At 37.1% G+C, this 25,788-nt stretch overlaps 1 pseudogene; it reads left to right on the top strand.

Moving 5' to 3' along the window:
• The window catches only part of LOC127855346 (solute carrier family 23 member 1-like), a 64,546-nt pseudogene extending 39,041 nt beyond the window's left edge, over positions 1 to 25,505 (top strand).
• The last annotated feature ends 283 nt before the right edge of the window (positions 25,506 to 25,788 follow it).

The following is a 25,788-nucleotide window of genomic DNA, read 5'->3' on the forward strand; positions in this document are numbered from 1 at the left end:
TTTCGACCCCTTTGGTGCGCCATACATGTCGATGTGAAGAGAAGCGCGTGTACCAAAGACGCTATCTGGACAGCCGAGTGTATCACTGTTATTGTAACGGGGCGTTCAACTCGACTGTTAGTTTACCTCATAGCGATCGCTCGTTTGTGTTTGGGTTTAAAGCCATGTTCGATGAATAGCCTCATTATATCTTTATACCTGTTATCTTCAGCAAGCTCTCCTGTCGCTGTCCGGTAATCTGATTGTGTCTCTGCTCGTGGCGGAGGCGGTGTGCGCCTCCCACGATGACGTGTTCAAGGCTAAGCTCCTCAGCTCCACTCTCTTCATGAGCGGCGTAACCACCGTCTGTCAGAACCTGTTTGGGATTCGGTAAGATATATAATAAAACATCGTCTCCATATCTTATATAACGTTCTATGCATTCACTGGTATCAAAAAAGTAAGACTTTAAACCAATTAACTCTTTTTCAATTCGAAGGAAGTTCTCAGATCGAAAACGCTTTACTGAGAAATGTTCAATGAGTAAAAGTCATTCAGAGGCAAGTAGATGTGCATTAAAACAGATTGAACCTTCAAATACAATACTATTATAAACGACGCCGATCTGAAACACCAGTATTCTATTTGCTAATGCAATATGCTTATTTTATAATCGCGTGATCCACATACTTCAGACTACCCCTGTTCCAAGGAGCCGCGCCAGAGTACGTGGTGCCGCTGCTTTTGGTGGCAAGTGCTGATGGCAATTTCTGTAGCGGCAGTAGCGAAACATCAGGTCAGTAGGGGCGCAAAGACGCTCGCAAACACAAATATCAATCATTCTTAAATTACTATTGAATTGACTTTATGGCGCTCTTTAATTCAATTTCGATGTCATATGCTATGTATCAGTCTCAGTTTACACAAACGTTAATCGATTATACCTTAACTATACAATTATCTAATTAAAACTAAGAAAAGTTGGGACATATATGACATTGACATGGTTTATTGATGTCACTCAATTTTACGTTCAAACGAAATAATTTGACACTTTCTTGAATAGCTCCGTACCAAACAATCCAAATATACTTTTCTCTATATAGAGAATAATATATAAGAGTGGGTGGGGTATGAGACTACTGATGCAAGCACCGTGGTCATAGCAACGACATAATTGGCCAATCACAATACACGTTCTTTACAAATGTGTAAAAATGGCGAAAATGAGAAATGGGGTTTTGTTAATACATGTAGATGAAAACTACAGCTATTATAATTACACAACGAGACATGTTAGCAACGATATTTGAGTTGCGTTTTATGTTTGTTTAACTTTTTTTTTCAGAAACCAATATGACCAGTAACCTTGCAGGATCAAACGCAAGCATGTCAAATATCAATGGCACTCTGGGCGCAGACATAGGCATGGAAAGGATACTTAACAACGTCAGAATGGTAAGGTTTTAAGGCGAGTGTTCAAAATTAACTAGCGATACGTTTTTTCTACTCGCACTTCTTCTATAATAATGATGTGACGTATGAAATGTTTATATTGCAAACTGTATACAGCAATTAGTACATTATTGATAAACATACATTTTTCAATTATTAATTTATCTATTTCCAGATTCAAGGGAGCTTAATCGTGGCCGGGTTTGTGCACGCGATGCTCGGGTTCACGGGCCTGATGGGGCTGCTGCTGCGCTTCGTGGGACCTCTCACCATCGTGCCCACGATGATCCTCATATTCATCGCCCTCGTGGGACCCGTGTTAAAGTTCGTGGAAGCTAATTGGGGAATTGCCCTGTCGTATGTAGAATAAGTTGAATTGATTAACGTTTCATGCAATTCTTATATGTATAACGTGTATGTTGCGCTACGTTTAGGCGTATATAATCCAGTTCTCTGATTTATCGGACAATCGTCTTACGTCAGGTTCGAGAGTAAAACAAGAGCCGCGTTTTTGAAAACAAGGTTTTATGCATATGCGTAAAGTGTCGTCCCATATTAGCCAGTTCCTGCCGCAAAGAATAATCAGAGACGACGCTTTCCGCAATTATGGTATGTTTCGTTTGAAGGAATGCAATAACACTCTTAAGCGTTAATTGCACACACTTATATATCTATATGTATGATACTTTACAAGTGTGTAAGTAGTTTTACTATAATCTTTAAGAATTTTCATTTGTATTCTCATACATATAACGCTGCTCACTACCAGAATAACATGACAAGCATGTATTGTTTTGTAAAAATCCACCCCGCGTGTATGCAGGACGATAGCGGTAGCGGTGGTGATGTTCCTTTACCTTGCCAAGTACAACATGCCTGTCCCCGTGTGGACCCCGTCGCTCGGGTTCTGTATTATACGATACCCCCTGCACCAAGTGTTTGCGGTGAGAGAATTCGTGAAAATGTGTTACCTGTTTGTAATATTAAGTTCCTTCCGTGCTTAATACTGTATATTAGTAATTCATAATATACTATGTAACACAAGGTTTAACATTGAACTATGAAACATTCTGATCTGCCCATTCCATCGCGTCTAGGTCGTATTTCCCATTTACCTAGATACTAAATGTATGTAATTTATATAAAATGTTTCTCCCGAGCATGTTGCCCATTACCTTCAACTGCCTGTGATGTTTATGTCTTCAATTTACATTGACATTTTATCATGGTTTGCAGCTCCTTTAAACCGGTTTAAACCCACAAAAGTAGTATTGAGCGTTTCGAGGCGATGACCCCCTTTTGATTCATTTCTGAGTTATAAGTTTGTGCTTATGTGTGTTGTCTTGTACATTTGCGTTGTATATCACAATTTGACAATTGGTTTCTTGCAATAAATATAGAACCTAATGATAAAATTATCATGCTAATGCAGCTGAATTTTCATTGTGTGAATAAACATACACATATATTATATTTTATCTCCCTCACTCCTTTACCACCCATGACTCATGTGTAATTATGTATCTCCAAGCTCACGGTATTTATTATTCCGAACTGTGTATCACACATATATACAATTTTTATTCCAATAATCATTTATTTCATTATCCTCGACTACCAACAATATTAAAGGGACCTTTTCACGTTTTGGTAAAGTGACAAAATTAAAAAATAGTGTTTCAGATTCGTAAATTTTCGTTTTAGTAGTGATATTTGTGAGGAAACAGTAATACTGAACATTTACCATGCTCTAAAATATCCTTTATATGCATCTTTTGACGATTTACAAACATGAAACTTATAAAGCGTTGCAAAACTTGGAGAGTTTTTTTTTGTCGCTATATTGTGTGATACTACGAGGATTGCTTATATAAAGTATAAAATACATCTCATGAGCACGGATGGCCGAGTGGTCTAAGAGATAGTCATTTTACTCCAGGAGACAGTGGTTCGAGTCCGAGTTGCGGGAGCTTTTTAGGTCCAATGTTTACAATATAAACTTTTCTTTCCCAGATCCTTATATCCATTATCCTCAACTGGCTGCTATGCGGCGCGCTTACGTATGCAGGGGTGCTTACGGATGATAAAACTTCCGTTGGTTACAACACGCGCACGGACTCTAGAATTCAGGTCATCTATGACAACCCATGGTTTACATTTCCGTATCCAGGCACGTCACTGTCTACAAGTTCTATCTTATTGATCGTAAGACGATAATTGATGACGGATGCATCTATAAGTACTAAAAGCTGGGACTTGAAGGGGCGGACTTGTCTTGATAAATAATTCGTGCACTGGCAGAATGGGAGAATTTTAAAATGAGGAGGCTTGGTTATTTTAAAGAAAAACAAACTTAATTGAAAAAAATAATCTACGAAGCATTTAGTTTGACAAATGCTCGGTAGTGAAAAACGTAGTATATTTCATTAAATAACCGTATTTATTTTTAATATTGCGGCAGTTCTAGGTCATAAAAATACCAGTTATAAAGCAATCATTTGTTGTTGTTTTCCCAAAATCTCTAGGTCAATACGGAGCATTTGGTTTCAACGCCGCAGCGTTTCTTTCCTGCATGATAGCAACTCTGATATCCGTCCTGGATTCTATCGGCGACTACTACGCATGCGCGAATGTGTGTCGCGTTCCAGCCCCGCCCAAACACGCGGTAAATCGCGGCATAATGATCGAGGGCGTGTGCAGCATGATATCCGGTACCGTGGGATGCGGCCATGCCACCACCACATACGGGGGCAACATTGGCGCTATTGGAGTAACGAAGGTACATGTACGCTGTAAATGGGATCACATTTGGGGTTGACAGTATAAACTCGTTTTAATGTTTTAATTATAGGGGGGGGGGGGGCGTTTAACGCGAATTTGATTTATCTGCCAATGTATTTGGTATCATACTAGTACCGGCATATAGTTTTTATTACACAAAGTTACTGAAGAAGTGCTCAATGAGCCGCGTTATGTATAAACTGGACTAAATGCAATGTGTCGTCAAAGATTAAATTGTGCAGTCCGTACAGGCTAATATGGGGCGACTTTTTCCATGGAAATCATAAACGACACGTTACGCTCATACATTAAGCCCCGTTTTCCCAGAGAGAGGCTCAATAATGACATATTTCCGAGGAAACTAAGAGTGGAGCTTGCTTCTATTTTATATTGATAATTTAATGCCATATCCTCAGCAAAGTGCTGTGATAATTAAAACTCTAATTAACTGAATGTTGGTCATACTTGTTGTTGTTATTTTCCATAATTATCATGACACTATAGTCAAATTGTAATATGGACAGAACGATACGGAAATTTAGAGTTTGGCCGCGAGCATCGATGTTCTTATTCAGGTGGCGAGCCGTCAAGTGTTTGTATGCACCGGAATCCTCTACAGACTGTTCGGCATATTCGCCAAGTTCTCAGCGCTCTTCATCAGTATACCATATCCGGTCCTGGGAGGGGCCATTGTCGTCATGTACGGAATTTTCTTCGGCGTCATTATATCGAATTTAGAGGTATGAAGTGGTTCAATTTGGCGATTGAATGTCTCTTTTTCTGTCGTTTATCTGTATAGTATTTTATAAAAAAAAGTGTCGTACTTGAATTTAAAACGGTAATTCTTCTTTGACCTCACCTTTTAAATACTATATTGCACATTTAACGCATGATTACAATGCAACGTAATCAACTTCTTCTATCTTAATTCTAAAGAACAAGAGGTGCTACGATCCAGTAAACTTGAGACCGATTTTGACTTAGCGTATATTTAATTACTTTGTGTACGCTGTCGACTGGTCAAACTGATGTTAAACCAAATATAGTAAAATAATAAAAATATAATTATCCTTCTATTTAATTGACCAACACAGAAGTATGATCATGTAAGCGTCTGTATTTGTTTTAGGTGACTAACATGTCATCTCCCCGCAACATCGCTATACTGGGACTGTCCGTGTTCATCGGTCTGTGCGTGCCCGCGTGGGCACGAAAGGTGAAAAATCCCGTGCAAACAGGTAATTCATGCGTTGGGAAGTCGCATAAATAGAAGTTTATCCTGCCTCTGTTTCAAACATTGACCTAATAAAGTCGGGTCGACTAAATTTTCCTATCTCAGGTAAACAGAAGTAGTGTATTCCTACGCACGCTTTGACGATTAACATGTTCTAATATTTGACTTTTGAAATTTATTGGGACGCATCATAAATGTTGTCGTTATGTTATAGATGTATAACATCCTATTGATCTTTTTTAAAATATATTACCGAACCAGCTTTTCGTATTTATCATTTTCATTTACTTGATTACGCAATTTATGACGTATCTAGTGTGACGTCATTTCTCGGACGAAACATACTATCCATCCGTAATTACTCTATGTTTTCGGACACTCTAAGTTTTCGGACACCCCGTTTTTTAGCAAAAATAATTATTTTTCGTGACTCTTAATTTTCGGACACACGAGTTTTCGTCCATAATTAATGTCTCTAAGTTTTCGGACAGTATATTTTACAGCGCTATTTTACCAAATTTCGGTCCTGTTTTCGATATCTAATGACACCTCGATCATGGTGTTTTACAACCAGATTAACATCATAAAACATGACAGGTGCATGCCTGAGGGCAACGGACCATAACATTTGCGTTATAGGGTAAATAACATTGTAAACCGGTATGAATCAATGGTTTCGCCCGATAGCATAAGCTTTATGACAATTACCAGGGGTAGTGCCAATTAACATGAGTGAATCCACATGAGTGAATCCTTTGTCTGTGGTTAAACCATGTGACCTATGTATCGGTCAGCTTAGCAATTAGTGACGGTACAGCAGAACTGTGCTATTATCTACCGCAATGGTACTTCCCCTTTTCAGTAAAATAACTGACAAATACTAAACGCTTCAAAGTGTGATGCTCCCTATTGCAAGTTTTACGAACAATGGAAGGTGTAAGACAACAACTATCGGAAATGAACAAACAAAGAATTCATTGTTTGAATTTTTACGTTAATTACAGGTTCATACAAGCGAGTATCGGTACATCACATTCTCATCTTTGAACTCGTTGATCAAAGTACAACCTTGTAGTAACGATCTGTCAAATAAATTAAGCATTTAAAATTATTTAAAATGCAGTGCAAACACATATAACTGTAATTTATACTATACGGCATGGCATTATACAAGCGCGTGCTATTACCCGTAGTCGTTGATACAATTGACGCTATTTCGGACACTTCAATTTTCGACTCTAATTTTTCGGACACCTGTATTTTGTGAATATTTTTCGTATCTAAGTTTTCGGACACGAAAAAAATTAATTATTTTTAAGTGTCCGAAAACATAGAGTAATTACGGTAGTTTCTCTCAGGATTTTAGGGACAACAGTTTTGACATGGTGGTTTTAACAGTATTTTTTTTTATATTTGTAAAGCATTGAACGAATCATAAACGTATTTTGGATTGTGTGTTTGACATTCATAATTGTTAACTTCGAAAGGAATACATAGAGAATACATGGTCGGTGCCGAGATGGAGAACGTTTATCCGGTGAGGCTTAGAAAAAGAAAATAGGGCGAGCTTTAGCGAGCCCTATTTTTCTTTGTCGGGCCGAACCGGATAAACTTTCTCCATCTCGGCACAAACCATGTATTCGATTTATCCTGCTTCATGCCAAGTAAAAGATCACATTCTCGATTCGCTTTTTATTTCTTCTCATCTTTTCAATAGGAAAGTATTAAAAGGAACAGTTTAAAGTGGAACTATTTTTTACGTGACACAATCGGTAGTTATTCGGTCGTCAGGAATGTTGTGTACATGTAGGAGGCACGACAAGAATAATTATATTTTAATGTCAATTAATCGTTTGTCTTTCATAAAATGTGGCAACGGCATGAAGCAGGATAAATCGAATACATGGTTGGTGCCGAGATGGTGAAAGTTTATCCGGTTCGGCCCGAAAAAGAAAGATAGGGCTCGCTAAAGCTCGACCTATTTTCTTTTTCTAAGCCTCACCGGCTAAACTTTCTCCATCTCGGCACCAACCATGTATTCTCTATTTATTTGTTCGTATGCATCTTTAATGTTAATAATTATTTTCACAGCTGCATGGTCCTTGCTTATTATTTTCATGATCGTAATATTTATGATGATGATGATGATGATGATGATGATGATGATGATGATGATGATGATGATGATGATGATGATGACGATAATGATGATGATGATGCTGTTGATGATGATGATGATGATGATGATGATGATGATGATGATGATGATGATGATAATGATGATGATGATGATGATGATGATGATGATGATGATGATGATGATGATGATGATGATGATGATGATGATAATGATGATGATGATGATGATGATGATGATGATGATGATGATGATGATGATGATGATGATGATGGTGATGATGATGATGATGATGATGATGATGATGATGATGATGATTTCTTGCTGTAGTCGTTCTCAAGACTCAATGGTGCCGGCATTTCAGGTCACTTGGTGTTTGACAAGATCATGTCCATGCTTCTTGAAAATCCAAAATTGGTCGGAACGGTTATCGCGTTCGTGCTGGACAACACCGTACCAGGTGAGAGACTTCTTCAATAGTTTGTGGATTTCAGATAGATTGATGCGACTAGAGCGCTGATCGAAGTTCGCCAGTTTTGGACGACTGGTAAAAACAATTAATTACAAAATGGTAGGGGAAGCTTTGACTGTATTATTCGTACAAAATGAACGTTGTTCTGTCCCAATAGCATTATATTTAGCCTATGAAGTCAATCTGTCCTAATATACTGTAGATACGTCTTAACTTGACGATGTTACCTCTTTATATTTTTGGGATACCTCATTATGTTATGTGATCATTATTAATATGAAATAGAAACTTCTTCACATGGTATGGTCACTTTTCTATATGGTGTGGTTACATGTTTATATGATTTAATAAGTTCTCAATATGTGGTGATCCATACGTCTTTCTAGGGTTTGGTCATTTCTGTATATAATGTTGATCATTCTTTATATAATCTTCATCGTTTAACGAAATCTCCAATATAAAAACGATTAGTGGACCATGTAGGATAAAAAGTATATCAATAAAACTTACAAACAGAAATAATATAAATGATAATACACCAACATGTCACATAAAAATTAATGAATATAGGGCACAAAGTCATTTATGTGGTGTATCAGTTGCTTTATACCATTGGAGGATTTAAACTCTAAAGAAAAAGCCTCCTCTTTCAATGAACCATTGAAGGATACACAATACTTTAGTCGAATGCAATGTGACGGTGCACAGTAATACATAATCCGTTTATTTCACCGGTTTATCAAAATGCATTGTTATGACAAAGGCACATACATAAAGATGTTTCCCTTTATATAAAGCTAATGCAATAGCACAACTATTAAGATTGACTCAAAATTAGGTAACACTTTTTTGCCGATACTATATCCATGAGGCATATACCTGTACCTTATATCATGTTGTTTTTACAATACATTGTAATGGTCAAATCGTCTCAATGCCACTTTTGAATCCTCAGGGACGCCGGAAGAGCGCGGTATCACCGCCTGGAAGGTGAGCGACGCCGACGAAGACGCGGAAGTGGACAGGTCGCTCTTCATCGAGGGATATGACGTGTACCGGCCGTTGATGCCCCAGCGCTTCCGGTTTTCTCGGCTGTTGAAGTACGTCCCCTTCTTGCCGTACCATCGAGGCGCAGTCGAGAAAGAGGTGGACAAGAATCCTCAATCACCTTGATAAACTTAAGGATAAAGCATTTGTTGCGTGTTAGACAAGATTTTTTATATATAAACTATTATAATTTTTATTTGTTTAATTCAGTTTTAATTTTTCGATATGCATTTATTGATTTTTGAATGGCTTTTATAACGTCATAAATGTGTCCCTACTCGATAAGAGGTTTTACGACAATCCTCAGATGACATGAAGAACTTGCTCTTCCAGTTGAAGATTGGCATCTTTAATATTTTTTACGGCTCGCGAGTTTTTAACAAATTCGATTTCAAACGTTTTAAATACATGACACGCATATGTTTAAATATGAATTAATATTTTGATGTTTTGTGGCATTTTAACTGTATATTGAAATATTCTTACCGTGTTTTCTGTTGTTGTTTTTATTTTGATTGCCTACTGTGAAAATACAATTTACTTGATATTTCTTGACACTTATGCAATTTTGAACTGATGTTTATGCATTATTATCATTATATATGATATTTCGATTTCATTCTAATCCATGCTTGAATGACATGACAATAATCATGTGTACACTATAAACACGACCACAGTTGTCTCTTTTTAATATCGGACGCTAGCGAACAACTTTCATTAGGGAACGAACTTTGTGAAACACTGCGCATCCTTTCTTGTCGACTACCGTTCCCTTGATTTAGGTATTCATGCACAAATTAATAGTTTTAAATATTAAAAAAATATATATATAAAAACTGTCGAAAACTTAAGGCCATCTTTTTTGTCGAACGTGCTGTTCGTCGATGAATTGTATAAATATTAAATTAAAAATATTAATGATTAAATAACGATACTTGTGAACTCTAGAAAATCTATAAAATTGAATATATAATTTATACATATACATATATATGTGTGTCATATTCAACATTGCGTTACCTATGTGAAATTGAAAACAGAACGAATAAAATATTGGGACTTATTATATAGTTGCATTAAGTACCATTAAGTACCAATATCGAAAAAGTTGTCCGGATTATATAAATAATTTATTTCATATAGTTTTTGAAAAAAAAGTTTCCAAACAATATTCAGACCAATATCTTTTTTGAAAAAGTGTTAACATGGTAATACATTAACAAAGAAATATAAAGAACAACATGTTTTTCTTGAAGAAATATTATTTTGGTATATAATCTCTATATTTGCACAATATGATGTTTTGATTTAGGATTACTAATACAGAACATTTCACAGCGTACTTTTAACAAATAGTTTTTAATAAAATGAAATTTACTGATGATGAATTATGTTAATTTTGCAACAAAGGAGTAAAACATTTCTTGGAATGTCATATGTCTAAAGCAATAATTGACGAGATGTTAACAGGACAATCTTTTCCTTTCATGAATAAGAAAAAAATGTGCTTATTCAATAAAGTCTTCTGTAGCTATAATGCTATTTTGTATATAAGTTTGAGTTAGACAAGTGTAAAATGAATAAATTCATTCCACTCATAACAGGGGCCAATAAATGCACAATGAATAATTATGAATGAGATCGGAAATCGTTTGATGCTATTGTCTCACAAACTTAACTCATTTATGCCTAGTGTCTAGAAAAAAGCCTTGGCAAACAGCGTAGACCCAGATGAGACGCCGCATGATGCGGCGCCTCATTAGGGTCTGCGCTTTTTGCTTAAAGGAATTTATGTAAGAAATATTCGAAATATAGAAAAAAAATATACTAGACATCCCTAAATTTGGAAATAAATTGATCCAATTTAGACGGATGGGAGTGTCCACTAGGCATAAATGGGTTAGTGTTTTAAATTTAGTCATTGTTGTAGTTTGTATAACATTGTACCGATATTATTATACCCTACCGTTTGCAATCTCTAATGTAGATCTGTGTGTCAAAAAGCACAATTATATGTACCCATTTTTTTCTATGCCTTATTCATCGGTTGTTTTTCATCTGTTATTCCAATTTATACTTACTTTTATTGAATATACATACTGGAACATGTTTTCTTTTTTTCTTTTTGTATATGTATTAAATGTTTTTCCAACACAATATTGCATGAACTTGTATTGTGCAAGTACTTGATTCAATGATGTAATAACTTCTTGTAGTTTGAAACCATTAAGCATTATTCTCACTTTTTACAAAGTATGTAAACCTTAATAAACATGAAGAATCTTTTTACGTGTTCTGCTATAATATGTTTTCACCAACAGAGATGTATTATACTCTTCGGTATAAAAATAATATTGTTGTTGATATACACTTCAACACCGTTATTTCGAAGTCGTCGGGACCGTTAAAAAAACTTCGGATTAACGATAATTCGAAATAAACATTTGACAGAAGACTTCTTTGATTCTGTAAAAATAAAATGTTGTGGAATTCGCATGGTTTTGTTACACGCTTACTTAAAAGCGTAAACTAGTCAGATAGCAAATAGATTTCCACTTGTAACAAAGGGGGGAATAAAACGATTCTTTTCTTGTTTTTATTTTTTTAGTCTCATTACAGAACATATAAAATATAAAGAATAACACAAATTATCAGACATACATACATATGAATACATTTTCGGAAATGAAACATTTTTTTAACTAATACGCGATGTATCTCTGAACAACGGTGTTCGCGCAGACGACAAAGGTGAAATGATCGGCTTTTGACGCGCCACGACAAAGGTGTGAAATTACGCACCGTATTTTGCAGTTTTGACTTCGGATTAAAGATTGATAATTAGGTGCGAATTATAGTGTTGGGACCAACTGAATCACTTCGAATTAACGATTTCTTCGGTTTAACGAAGTTCGGATAAACAATGAAATTTTACATTAAACAAAGGAGAACCAAAATCGGGACCTGAAAAATACTTCGAAATAACGGTGACTTCGGATTATCGATGTTCGAAATAACGGTGTTGAAGTGTAAATGAGTTACAAGCAAATGTACCTTATATAGCCTTTCTGACATCTGTATAGTAAAGTTAGAGACACTGTCTACGGTTCTGACCTCAATACCTTGCATGCCATTGACTTCAACTATATATATAATTTTAAGTGTGATACACACGCATCTTGTCCTCTCTGACCCTGATTGCATTACATGTTAATATGTATGTATTTGCAGTTTTGAAATAAATGTGTTGGAAAAATAATCTCTATTGATCAAGACTACCAAAACAATACTCGCCGTTTTAAATGTGAAAACTGCACCATCAATCAATGGTTTTTGCGTTGATGCCTACTTTGTGGTACCGGGTAATTATCTCATAACGTCTTATTGTTATATTCAGTGCGGAAAACGCAATAATTTTTTTCCATAAAATATGTATTATGTCACCTTTCGTTAACCAATATATACTTCAACAAACATGGATTTATACTTGTAAAACCAAACAAAACTACAGGGTGGTGTACACTTCAACACCGTTATTTCGAAGTCGTCGGGACCGTTAAAAAAACTTCGGATTAACGATAATTCGAAATAACATTTGACAGAAGACTTCTTTGATTCTGGTAAAAATAAAATGTTGTGGAATTCGCATGGTTTTGTTACACGCTTACTTAAAAGCGTAAACTAGTCAGATTAGCAAATAGATTTCCACTTGTAACAAAGGGGGGAATAAAACGATTCTTTTTCTTGTTTTTATTTTTTAGTCTCATTACAGAACATATAAAATATAAAGAATAACAACAAATTATCAGACATACATACATATGATACATTTTCGGAAATGAAACATTTTTTTAACTAATACGCGATGTATCTCTGAACAACGGTGTTCGCGCAGACGACAAAGGTGAAATGATCGGCTTTTGACGCGCCACGACAAAAGGTGTGAAATTACGCACCGTATTTTGCAGTTTTGACTTCGGATTAAAGATTGATAATTAGGTGCGATTATAGTGTTGGGACCAACTGAATCACTTCGAATTAACGATTTCTTCGGTTTAACGAAGTTCGGATAAACAATGAAATTTTACATTAAACAAAGGAGAACCAAAATCGGGACCTGAAAAATACTTCGAAATAACGGTGACTTCGGATTATCGATGTTCGAAATAACGGTGTTGAAGTGTATTTCAATCGATGTAAAAGATTTCTGTTCCCAAGTTTTTTTTTAATCCATTGCCTCGTTATAAAACATGTATGATAAATGCATGGTAGGTAAAATAAACGTGTTATGCCTTATGATAAATGCACATTTACATATTAATCGGCTTTAAAATTATTCACGACCACAACGGAGACAAAAAAATTGTCACATTCACAAATAAATCAGAACACGAAGTTTATCCTTATAGAATAATCATTCAACAAGACAGTAAGCGGCTTGATGTATAGTTTCGAAGAAGGTATTTGCTAGCACGTGAGTTGTTAGGATTTAAAGGTGATGATTTTATAATTTCACGATTCGTCAAGCATACTTTAATACTTTTTGACTTATTTGATTTGAAAAAAGTCATTTTCTCGCCATTTTATCATAAGAAATACAATGTGGCGATTTAAATAAAAGTTACCTATTCGCATTCCAACAATGGCAAACGTAAACGGCATGTTAGTAAATAACGAGCTTAACAGTGACCGCGATGTGGACCTGACGGACGTCTATTGTGCGGATGACGCTTCCAAAGGCGATGCAGTTGAACTTAAACCAAACGCAGACGACACCGATCAGATGAGAGCGGCAAATGCAGCCGGGAAACCAGACGGACCAAATGATGTCAGGTATCGGTGGACAGCCTAACTGGAAAGTACCTGATTTACGGCGTCAACGACTCGCCACCACTGCACGTGACTGTGGTGTGCGCTTTACAGGTGGGAACATTATATAACATTATATATTATACATGTAGGCAGAGTATTAAGTGGGCGTGCGTACATTTAAACTTTATTAAAAATTATTTAAATATTAATTTGTTTTGTTAATATCGACGGCTCTTGTTTTAAAGTTTTTGCAAAGTTTATTTACATTTATGAAATAAATGTGGGACCAATATAACAAATGCAGTGCTAATATAATGTATAGCTTGAGTGGTGTATGATTATTTTAATTAATGAAACATAATCGATTTTTATTGTTGTTGTCAACCAGCCCAAATGCTGTTTCATACAGTGCAAAACCATATCACTAACCATATTGTATACGTGCATCTAACGAACAATTGTTATTACGTTTTGTACGTATATAATTACGTTACTGTTAACGTGTGATCCGTCCCAATAGATTCAGTACACTTTTCTTCTGAACACTTTTAAATGAGGCGTCTCGATCTGTGGAAATTGGCTTTCTACAAGTGCGTAATGTGTCGTCCCATATTACCGTGTGTAGTCCTTAAAAGCTAATCCGGGATGCAACTTTCCGCGTAGACAGAAGTTTTATTAAAAGGACCTATTTTAACGAAGCATTCCATAAAGCGGAATCGTAGCCTCTGATAAGCATGTGAGAACTGCACAGACTATTCTTGGACGAAATTTTAAACACATGCGTTAAGCCCGTTTCCCAGAGCAAGACTCATATTATTATAGCAGCGTCGTGCGCAAGTGGATCTCAGGACAAATCCGACTAGGGTAGCTCACAGCAGCGTCGTGCGCAAGTGGATCTAAGGACAAATCCGACTAGTGTAGCTCCAGCCGCGTCGTGCGCAAGTGGATCTAAAGGACAAATCCGACCAGTGTAAGCTCCGGCCGCGTCGTGCGCAAGTAGATCTAAAGACAAATCCGATCAATGTAGCTCCAGTCGCGTCGTGCGCAAGTGGATCAAAAGACAAACCCGACCAGTGTAGCTCCAGCCGCGTCGTGCGCAATTGGATCTAACGATAAAATCGGACCAGTGTAGCTCCAGTGTGCACGTCCAACCGTATACTCTAATGAGTAGTCATCATGTCTGCTAATAAGACCACTTAATGTTGCGGGAACACACTTAACGCAACAAACTTTATTACATAATTTTCTAACAAAAAGAAAGACTGGACGCGAAAAAAAACACTCAAAAAACGTTGTGAGGAAGAGGGCCTGTCCTTTAATACCAAATTCACATGAGGCTGAATAATGAAGTGTGTCTCAATATTAATAACTTATCAGCTTCAAGCTTCACGAGATTTATAACTTAATATTAATAACGACTGCATTTGAACCTAGGTCAATGTGTCCAATACGCTATCAGAACAAACGGAGGTATTCCCTTTATTGCAACACGGCATATAACTCGATTAATAGATCACCCCATCGTAATGGCATAAGATGATTTTTAATAAATATTCATTATTACTAAAAAAAATTATTAGGCGCGTTCTTAAAATACCGGGCTAAATTCATGTGCGTAGAGTGTCGTCGGAGATTAGCCTGTGAACTCTGCACTAGCCAATCAGGGGCAACAATTGCCGCCTAAACTTAATTTTCGGTACGTACATACTTAATCTGAACAAGTCTCGTCCCTGATAAGCCTATGCGTACTGCGTGCAGGCTGTACTTAACGTTCATCATTAGGCCCAGTTGGCACAGAATGATATATCATCCCTTATTCAGCAAGCTCTCCTGTCGCTGTCCGTAATCTGATTGTGTCTCTGCTCGTGGCGGAGGCGGTGTGCGCCTCCCACGATGAACGTGTTCAAGGCTAAGCTCCTCAGCTCCAACTCTCTTCATGAGCGGTGTGACCACGTATGCCAGAACCTGTTTGGGATTCGGTAAGATATATCATAAAATATCATCTCGGACATGAATTTTCCGTTCAATTGCATCACTGGTATCACAAAGGGACGTTATCGCCCTTAATAAACTCGTTAAAAATTACTTTAAATGACGTTTCCGAGTACTTACTATGCACATGGTGAAGTATTATGACTTTGGGGGTTCACAGTTGAGCTTTAATGGATATAACAACCGGTTAGTGGAGTTATGTTGTTTTCTTCAAATAACTAATTAATCTATTTTTCTTAAAAAATTAGTGCATACAAATACCAAATTTATGCTGTTTATGGCAATGTGGAATAAACCAGAATAACTTTACTTATTATCGTGTGTTCTTTGCCCAAATTACGGTTTAATACGGCATTAATCTTCACTGTTCCGCTGCACGCAACGTGAAATGTTGGCGCCGATTTCAGACGCATTAAGTATTTATTCTTACATCTTAAGATATCGGCACAAACTGCAAGAAACACTTTATAATGCACTAAATATGTGTGCAAACGTGTTTCAGTAACTTCCTAAAAAACCGCGTTGATCTTGCCACCCTGATTCAGATAAAAAATGCTTTTACTCCGAGACGCCCTATACTTTGAAGTAATTTTTGAGGAAGAAAACTGTGCATTGACTGCATCAAACATATTGAACCAAAAAAAGTATCGCTTATTATAACGACGACGACTGAAAACACCGGTTTAATAATTACCCTATTCATTATTTTATATAGCTCAAATGACACACACCATGGACATCAGATCATTTGCTATTTGTCAATTGAGAACTAGTTATATTTCAGTGGCAGTCCAATGAATATTAATAAATATATTAAAATCATGTTTTGTATAAAAGAAACGGCAAGAACATGTTAAAAAAACCAACTCGAATCTCCTTTGTCAAACAACAGTAGACAATCACGGAGTTGTCGCCAAGCGCTGGTTTTCACCACTGGTTAGTTTGCAGTTGGTAAGCATAACGCTATTTACAGTGCCATCTATTATGTATACCTATTATTTCGAATGGTGTCAATCCATTATGCTAATTCCTACAACATGGCTTGTCCAATTTACTAAACTAATCTTATAATCGCGTTATCCACATACTCCAGGCTTCCCCTGTTCCAAGGAGCCGCTTCCGAGTACGTAGTGCCCGCTGCTTTGATGGCCAGTACGGATGATTCCTTCTGTAACAGCAAGAACGAAGCACCAGGTCGTAGTGGAACAAAGACATTCGCATGCACACAATATTTAAATTGTTACTTAATTGATTTATAACGTTTTTTATTAAAAAGGCAGCTACGTGTAAGTATGATGTTTCGTATTAATTTGTAATAGCTTCAAGGTAATAGGCGACGTATTAGTTACTTAATTATTAGAATAATCTGTCTGACACGTATTTACGTTGGAACAGATAAGACATGAGCATGTTTATTTAATGTCAGTATTTCGTTCCAACGAAATAACAAGCTAAAATAACTGCCGGTTGCGCATATGTAACAAGTTAATTTTAATTCTTCGTAACCATGAGGCATGATTAGTGATCACTTACTCGCCGTGACTATTGCGTAAAATATGTGTTAACTACGATTTAGTTCTTAGTGACATCGTTGCAACGAGATTCTTTGACACTTGCTTCTATAGGCACATACCCCACCCACCCATATATACATTTCTCTATATACATATATTTATCATTGTAGCGAAATAATTAGCCAATCACAAGACACGTTCTTTGACATCTATTCAAATGGCGTATACACGAGATGGAGTTTCGTTTACTGACTTTAAAAACAGCTTTTATCTTACTCAAAGAGAAATGCCATCAATTATATTCGAGTTGCGTATCGTGTTTGTTTACCATAATATTTTTTTAGACATGATCTTTTTCAGAATCAATAGTAATCAATCAAAAGGCCTTGTAGGAGCAAACGTCAGCATGTAGGATCCGTTGGCGCTCTTGACGTAGAAATTGGCATGGATCGGATACTAACAATGTCAGAATGGTAAGGCACAATCACTTTTATCGAAAATGAGTGTTGAAACCATTCAACAGCGTCAGTTTACCAACTCACAACTGTCATTTAATGATTTTAACGAATTGAATTATTGTTATATATAATTTAGCCATCAATATAACACTATCGATATACATATATATTCGCAAAGTATATTGTATCTGTTTCCAGATTCAAGGGAGCTTAATCGTGGCCGGGTTTGTGCACGCGATGCTCGGGTTCACGGGCCTGATGGGACTGCTTCTACGCTTCGTGGGACCTCTCACCATAGTGCCCACGCTGATCCTCATATTCATCTTCCTTGCGGGGACCCGTGTTAAAGTTCGTGGAAGCTAACTGGGGAATTGCTCTGTCGTATGTAGCATTAGTTGTATTGATTAAACGTTTCACGTAATGCTGATATGAGACGCGTTCTGAGAAAACGGGGCGAAATGCATGTGCGTAAAGTGTCATTCCAGTTAAGCCTGTGCAGTCCGCACAGGCTAATCAGGGACGACACTTTCCGCTTTTATGGGTATATTTCGTTTATAGGAAGTCCTCTTCTACACAAAAATCAAGTTAAGGCGGAAAGTGTCGTCCCTGATTAGCCTGTGCGGACTGCACAGGCTAATCTGGAACGACACTTAACGCACATGCATTAAGCCCAGTTTTCTCAGAACCAGACTGATACGTACTTTTTTAGGTGTGCTTCATTTAGGCGTATATAATCTAGTGCTCTGACCTATCGAACCTCGTTTCGTGTAGGTTTGTGAGCAATATATGGCGCGTTCCTGGAAAACAGGGTTTAATACATGTTCTCGAAGTATCGTTATATATTTGCATGTGCAGTCCATACACGCTAATGAAGGAAGAAATATTCTTCTTGCATGGTATTTTTCGTTTAAAAGAATTAAATAAAATGCTTTCTCTTTAATGAAATACAAGTATCTATGTAAATGTATGATACTTCCCATGTATACACGTGATTACATGACAATGGTGTATTGTATTATCTAAATCTCACCACGTGTGTATGCAGGACGATAGCGGTAGCTGTGGTGATGTTCCTTTACCTGGCCAAGTAAACATGCCTGTCCCCGTATGGACCCCGTCGCTTGGGTTCCGTATTATACGATACCCCCTTCACCAAGTGTTTTGCAGTGAGTGAATGAATGACTTTTTGTTAACGGTTTGTGAGTATACGTTGCTTGCCTGCTTCATACGTTATGCTATTAATTCATAATATGATACTGGTTCTAAGAAAACAGAGCTTACCTGGGTAATGGGTGTGAGTAAAGGGTCGTTCCAGCTAACATTTTGCACTCCGCACACGCTAATCAGAGACGACACTTACGCCCTAAACTATTTTCGTTTAGAAGGACTTTTTTCAAACGAAAAAAAACGTCCATTATAAGCATGTGCGGACTGCAAGGCTACTCTGGAACGCTGGTACGACACTTAAAGCACATGCATTACCGGTAAGTCCCGTTACCTAGGGCGGCTCATATATGCATGTGCGGACTGCAAGGCTACTCTGACACTGGGACGACACTAAACACAACATGCATTACCGGTAAGTCCCGTTTACCTAGGGTGGCTCATATAACCGTAACAAAGCATGCTAATATGCCGTTGCTTCGCGTCCGATTCGCGTTTCCAACAACATCGATACTTAAATTATTTTACCTTACATGTATATAAAATGCTTCCCAAGATCATGTTGTCCATTATCTTCAACTACATAGTCCTTATCTTCAAGTTTCTATAATATTATACGTGATGTTTTCAGCTCTTTTAACCGGTTTAAACCCACGATGCTTTGGGCTGACCGTTTCAGGGCGGCGACCATAGTTATAAAAACCAGTTCAAACCCACAACAATTTCTAGCATTGGCCATTTCAAGGTGGCGACCCCAGTTTTTTATTTGTTGAGTTTGTAATGTACTTGGTTGTATTGTACAGGACATTTTTTATTTACTGATTGGCGAGTGGGTTCTTTCCATAAATACAGAACCTCATGCTATTATGATAATTTTTCTCCTGCATGTCCAGCTTAATTTTCAGTGGTTGAATATTTATACTATTATTTCTCTCCCTCTTACTTAACTTCAAATGACATTAATGTAATGTTTTCTCTCCAAGATTATGGTCTCCATTATGCCAAACGCTCTTTAACACTTACGTTATGTCTCCTTTAAAAATGCTGATATTTATTATCCTCGACTATCATCAACTGCCAACAAATTTATATAAACTATTCTTTGTCAGATCCTTATATCCATTATCCTCAATTGGATGCTTTGCGGCGCGCTTACGTATGCAGGGGTGCTTACGGATGACGTCACTTCCGTGGGTTACAACACTCGCACGGACTCGAGAATTCAGGTCATCTATGACAACCCATGGTTTACCTTTCCGTATCCAGGCACGTCACTATATTATGATCGTAATACGATATTTGATTGCCTATGCATTTAGAAATACAAAAAGCCAGGGCTCATTTGTTTGACGGGGAGAACCTTTCTTGTAAAAGTGTTCGTACACAGGAAAGGGACAAGAAAATGTACACATGAAGAGGCGTTTTCCGTAAAAACTAAATTTAACAAGACTTTTGCCAAGCAAAACGGTCCCCTACCGGTGAAACTCCACCATGTTCAGCAATATTTCTAGTCTATATGTTGCCATAGCAACCAGAATTCTTGACGCAGGAACAAAATGAAATGACGTGCATAATCTCCATATTGCCATCAGTCCATGTTTCACGTTTCATGAAAAAAATATGAAGAACTTTTAAAGTTGACGGATTGACAGACAGACAGAGGGCAAACCTTAAGTCCCTCCGGTTTCACCAGTCAGGGACAATAAAGCAAAGAGATGTAGGTATCCTTCAATTAAACGATATTCTATTGCTTAAAAACGTTAACATTTCTAAGCTATATTTTCCTCTCAACTACAAGGTCAATTCGGAGCATTCAGTTTCAACGGCGCAGCGTTCCTTTCTTGTATGATAGCAACACTGATCTCCGTTCTGGATTCTATCGGCGACTATTACGCATGCGCAAGGGTGTGTCGAGTTCCGGCCCCGCCTAAACATGCGGTAAATCGCGGAATCATGATCGAGGGCCTGTGCAGCATGATATCCGGTACCGTGGGATGCGGCCACGCCACCTCAACATACGGAGGCAACATTGGCGCAATTGGCGTTACGAAGGTACGTTGTAAATATTATCGAATATTGGGTAAGAAAATATAAACATTTGTATGTGAATTTTAAAAACGGATATGTTTCACTTGTCAATATATTTTGCCTCTTAGTAGTTTTTTTTTTCTTACAGCATAAGCTGAAGAAGAAATATTTATTTAGGGCATATTCACTCTATCTAGTAGAAAAATACTGTGGTAAAAAGAAACATATCGTCAGCCACAGCTTAACTTCTAACGATTAAAATATAATAATATTAGTGTCCTACAGTTGTTTTTGTTTTTGAATATCAAAAATATGGTGATTACAGTGTCCCTCTCTGGAAAAATCGAGCATTATGCATGTGCGTATAGTGTCGTCCCAGATTAGCCTGTGCAGTCAAAACCGTCTTGTCATGATGACACTTTCTGTGTTATGGTATTTTTCGTTTAAAAGAAGTACCTTCTTAACGAAACACCAGTTTAAATCGAAAGTGTTGTGCGAACTGCAAGTGCTATATGGGACGACACTTGTCGCACATGCATTTTATCCCGTTTTCCCAGCCCGAGGCTCTGAAATTGTTGCAGCGACAACTGAGAGTGAAACTGGCTTCGATTGTATATTGCGTAATGACATGTCATGTGCTCAGCAAAGCTGTGATAATTCAAACGCGCATTAACTGAGCATTGTGCCTTTTGTAGTTGTTGTTTTCCATTTATAATCAGGACACTTATGTTCGAGTGAAAAATGGATAAAACGACACTGAAGTTTAGAATACGGCCGCCAGCATTGGGTTTCTTATTCAGGTGGCGAGCCGTCAAGTGTTTGTTTGCACCGGAATTATCTACATCCTGTTCGGCATATTCGGCAAGTTCTCAGCGCTCTTCATTAGTATACCATACCCGGTACTGGGCGGGGCCATTATCGTCATGTTTGGAATTTTCTTCGGAGTCGTTATATCGAATTTAGAGGTATGACATGCTTTGATATAACAATCAAACTATGTATATATAGCTCTTTATGAACAATTCGTTGAACATTTCTTTCTCATATATATATATATATATATATATATATATATATATATATATATATATATTATATATATATATATATATATATATGCTTATTTCTAATTGTTCTTGTATCCTCATAGGATCCAGAGCCTTTGAACGTATATATATACACATTTTTTTCAGATATCAAAGCTGACATTATTTGTAAAAGCCGTTACACATTTCAAACTCTAACAATAATAAAAAAGGACATAAAAACCTGTAGTGTCATGTAACAAGATATTTTATAGAATGTTCTGTATGTATACTCTGACGCATTGCAACAAACGATTGGTATTCCCAAAAACCTGCCGTAAAAGTTTTTGTTTAGCCCTTTGCATGCTGGGAAATTTGTCGTCTGCTAAAATGTCGTCTGCTGAATTTCTAAAATTAGCATTTTCTTCGATTTTTTTCAAAGAATACTATCAGAATAGCAAACAGTTTGGATCTTGATGTGACGCCACGTTTTGTGGCGTCTCATCTGGATTAAAACTGTTTTCAAAGGCCTTCAAAGTTCGGTTCCGGCACTGAAAGAGTAAGAGTATGTAAGCAGAAACTGTGAGTTGTTGAAACTATTTATTCGCATTCTTTGAAGGAAGGTTATAAGGTCGTGTGTATGGGACTTCTTAAAAATCTGTGTGTTGTTATTCTTTGAAGCGACGTATGAAGATATGTAAATGCGCTTTGGGTCTTCTGGTCAAACTGATGGTAAGCCAAATATAGTTAAATAATAAAAAACATATCCTCTATTTAATTGACCAACACACAGAAGTATGATCATGTAAGCGTCTGTATTTGTTTTAGGTGACTAACATGTCATCTCCCCGCAACATCGCTATACTGGGACTGTCCGTGTTTATCGGTCTGTGCGTGCCCACGTGGGCACAAAAGATAAAAATCCCGTGCAAACAGGTAATTCATGCGCAAAGAAGTCGCATAAATAGAAGTGTATTTGTTTTATAGTTATTTTCAAAGCTGCCTGAGTCCTGCTTATGATTATCATGATGATGATGATGATGATGATGATGATGATGATGATGATGATGATGATGATGATGATGATGATGATGATGATGATGATGATGATGATGACGATGATGATGGTGGTGGTGATGCTGCTGCTGCTTATGATGATGATGATGATGATGATGATGATGATGATGATGATGATGATGATGATGATGATGATGATGATGATGATGATGATGATGGTGGTGGTGGTGGTGGTAGTGGTGTGATGATGATGAGAGGAGAAGGAGGAGGAGGAGGATTTCCTTCTATATTCATTCTATATCAAGCGTGCCGGCATTTTAGGTCACATGGTGGTCGACAAGATCATGTCCATGCTTCTTGGAAATCCAAATTTGGTCGGAACGGTTATCGCGTTCGTGCTGGACAACACCGTACCAGGTGAGAGACTTCTTCAATAGTTTGTGGATTTCAGATAGATTGTTGCGACTAGAGCGCTGATCAATAGTTTGTGGAATTCAGATAGATTGTTGCGACTAGAGCGCTGATCAATAGTTTGTGGAATTCAAATAGATTGTTGCGACTAGAGCGCTGATCAATAGTTTGTGGAATTCAGATAGATTGTTGCGACTAGAGCGCTGATCAATAGTTTGTGGAATTCAAATAGATTGTTGCGACTAGAGCGCTGATCAATAGTTTGTGTAATTCAAATAGATTGTTGCGACTAGATCGCTGATCAATAGTTTGTGGAATTCAGATAGATTGTTGCGACTAGAGCGCTGATCAATAGTTTGTGGAATTCAGATAGATTGTTGCGACTAGAGCGCTGATCAATAGTTTGTGGAATTCAGATAGATTGTTGCGACTAGAGCGCTGATCAATAGTTTGTGGAATTCAGATAGATTGTTGCGACTAGAGCGCTGATCAATAGTTTGTGGAATTCAGATAGATTGTTGCGACTAGAGCGCTGATCAATAGTTTGTGGAATTCAGATAGATTGATGCGACTAGAGCGCTGATCAATAGTTTGTGGAATTTAGATAGATTGTTGCGACTAGAGCGCTGATAATAGTTAGTGGAATTCAGATAGATTGTTGCGACTGAAGGTCTGATCGAAGTTCGATATTTAAGGACTATATAAAGCCTTGCGTGTTTTATGAGAACAAAATGAACGTCGTTCATCAAAATAGCAGTATAATCAAAACATGCATCTACATCCAAATATTCAAACTATAATGGTACTGTTCGACAACTGAAAACATGTATGAAATTCAAAGATAAACACATTTTATAGAGATATACATGATAAAGAAAACAACCATAATTTTTTTATTTACGGGTGATTTATTGCTTGTATAACATCAGATAATATAAACTGTTAGGAAATAGACACCTCCTTCGAGAAACCATTGAAGGATAAAACAAGGTTAAGATGAATGCTAGCTCGGCAATGCAGAGTGATATACAGCCACGTTTATTTTACCCGATCAATTGTATGACTAAAGTAGATACATATTCGTATGACATAAATTATATAACGATGGGGCACTGCATTAATTTGATGATTGACTCAATTATATTAGATACATTATCCATGCGGTCTCGCAGATAACCTACTTTAAATTTGTTTTTATATTTCATCATTATGGTATGTTGTCTCAATGTCACTTCTGGTCTTCAAGGGACGCCGGAAGAACGCGGTATTGCCGCCTGGAAGGTTAGCGACGCAGATGAAGACGCGGAAGTGGACCGGACGCTCTTCAACGAGGGCTATGACGTGTACCGGCCGTTGATGCCCCAGTGCGTCCGGTTCTCGCGGTTGATGAAGTATGTTCCGTTCTTGCCGTACCACCGAGGCGCAGTCGAGAAAGAAATGGGACAGAATCCTCAATTGCATTGATAAACTTTGAGATAAAACAGTTTTAGCGCATTTATTGTTTGTTTTAAATTTTTAAGTAGTGAACAATTGTAAACAATTATGAACAGAGCTGAAGGCGTTTCAGGAATTTCATAGAATGACTAAATGCATGTTCAGTCATTTCGTGAAATTCCGGAAGAAATCAGGCATTTCGTGAAATCCCAAAGGAAACAGTCATATCACGAAAATCCCAAATCATTTATGAATTTCGTGGAATTCATAGTTTCAAAGATTTACTGTAATTTACATATATATAATATAATTAAAATCATTTTTTATTCAGTTATATTTTTCGGGATACTTGTACTGGGTTCTGAATGACTGTGATGACGTATAAAATGTGTCCCTACGCGGTTAGCAGTTTGACAACCATTCTCATGGTAACCGTTTAATGTTGTTGTTTTTTGGTGTTTTTTGGATGCGGGGGGGATACTATGTCTAAGATTGTCAATGTTGATAAACATGCAACGCGCATTATTAAATCTAAATGTATATCTAGTTGTTTTTGTTGAACATTTTTTTCCCTATATCTCGAAAAAAAATTACCGTGCTATACGTTTTTTATTACCGACTTTGTAAATAAAATTACCTTGACAATGTTTGACACTTATGCGACGTTGAACTGAGGTTAATGCAGTATTTGCCCTTTACTATCTTGTTGTTGGTAACAAATTACCACTATTAACTTGCAATAAAACCATGCTAAATTGACATATAAACATGTGTAGCTTAATAACTAGTTAGTGTTTGTTGACGGTATGCCTTGATTTACGACTC

The sequence above is a fragment of the Dreissena polymorpha genome, chromosome 13, assembly GCF_020536995.1.
Source record: "Dreissena polymorpha isolate Duluth1 chromosome 13, UMN_Dpol_1.0, whole genome shotgun sequence".
Lineage (NCBI taxonomy): Eukaryota > Metazoa > Mollusca > Bivalvia > Myida > Dreissenidae > Dreissena > Dreissena polymorpha.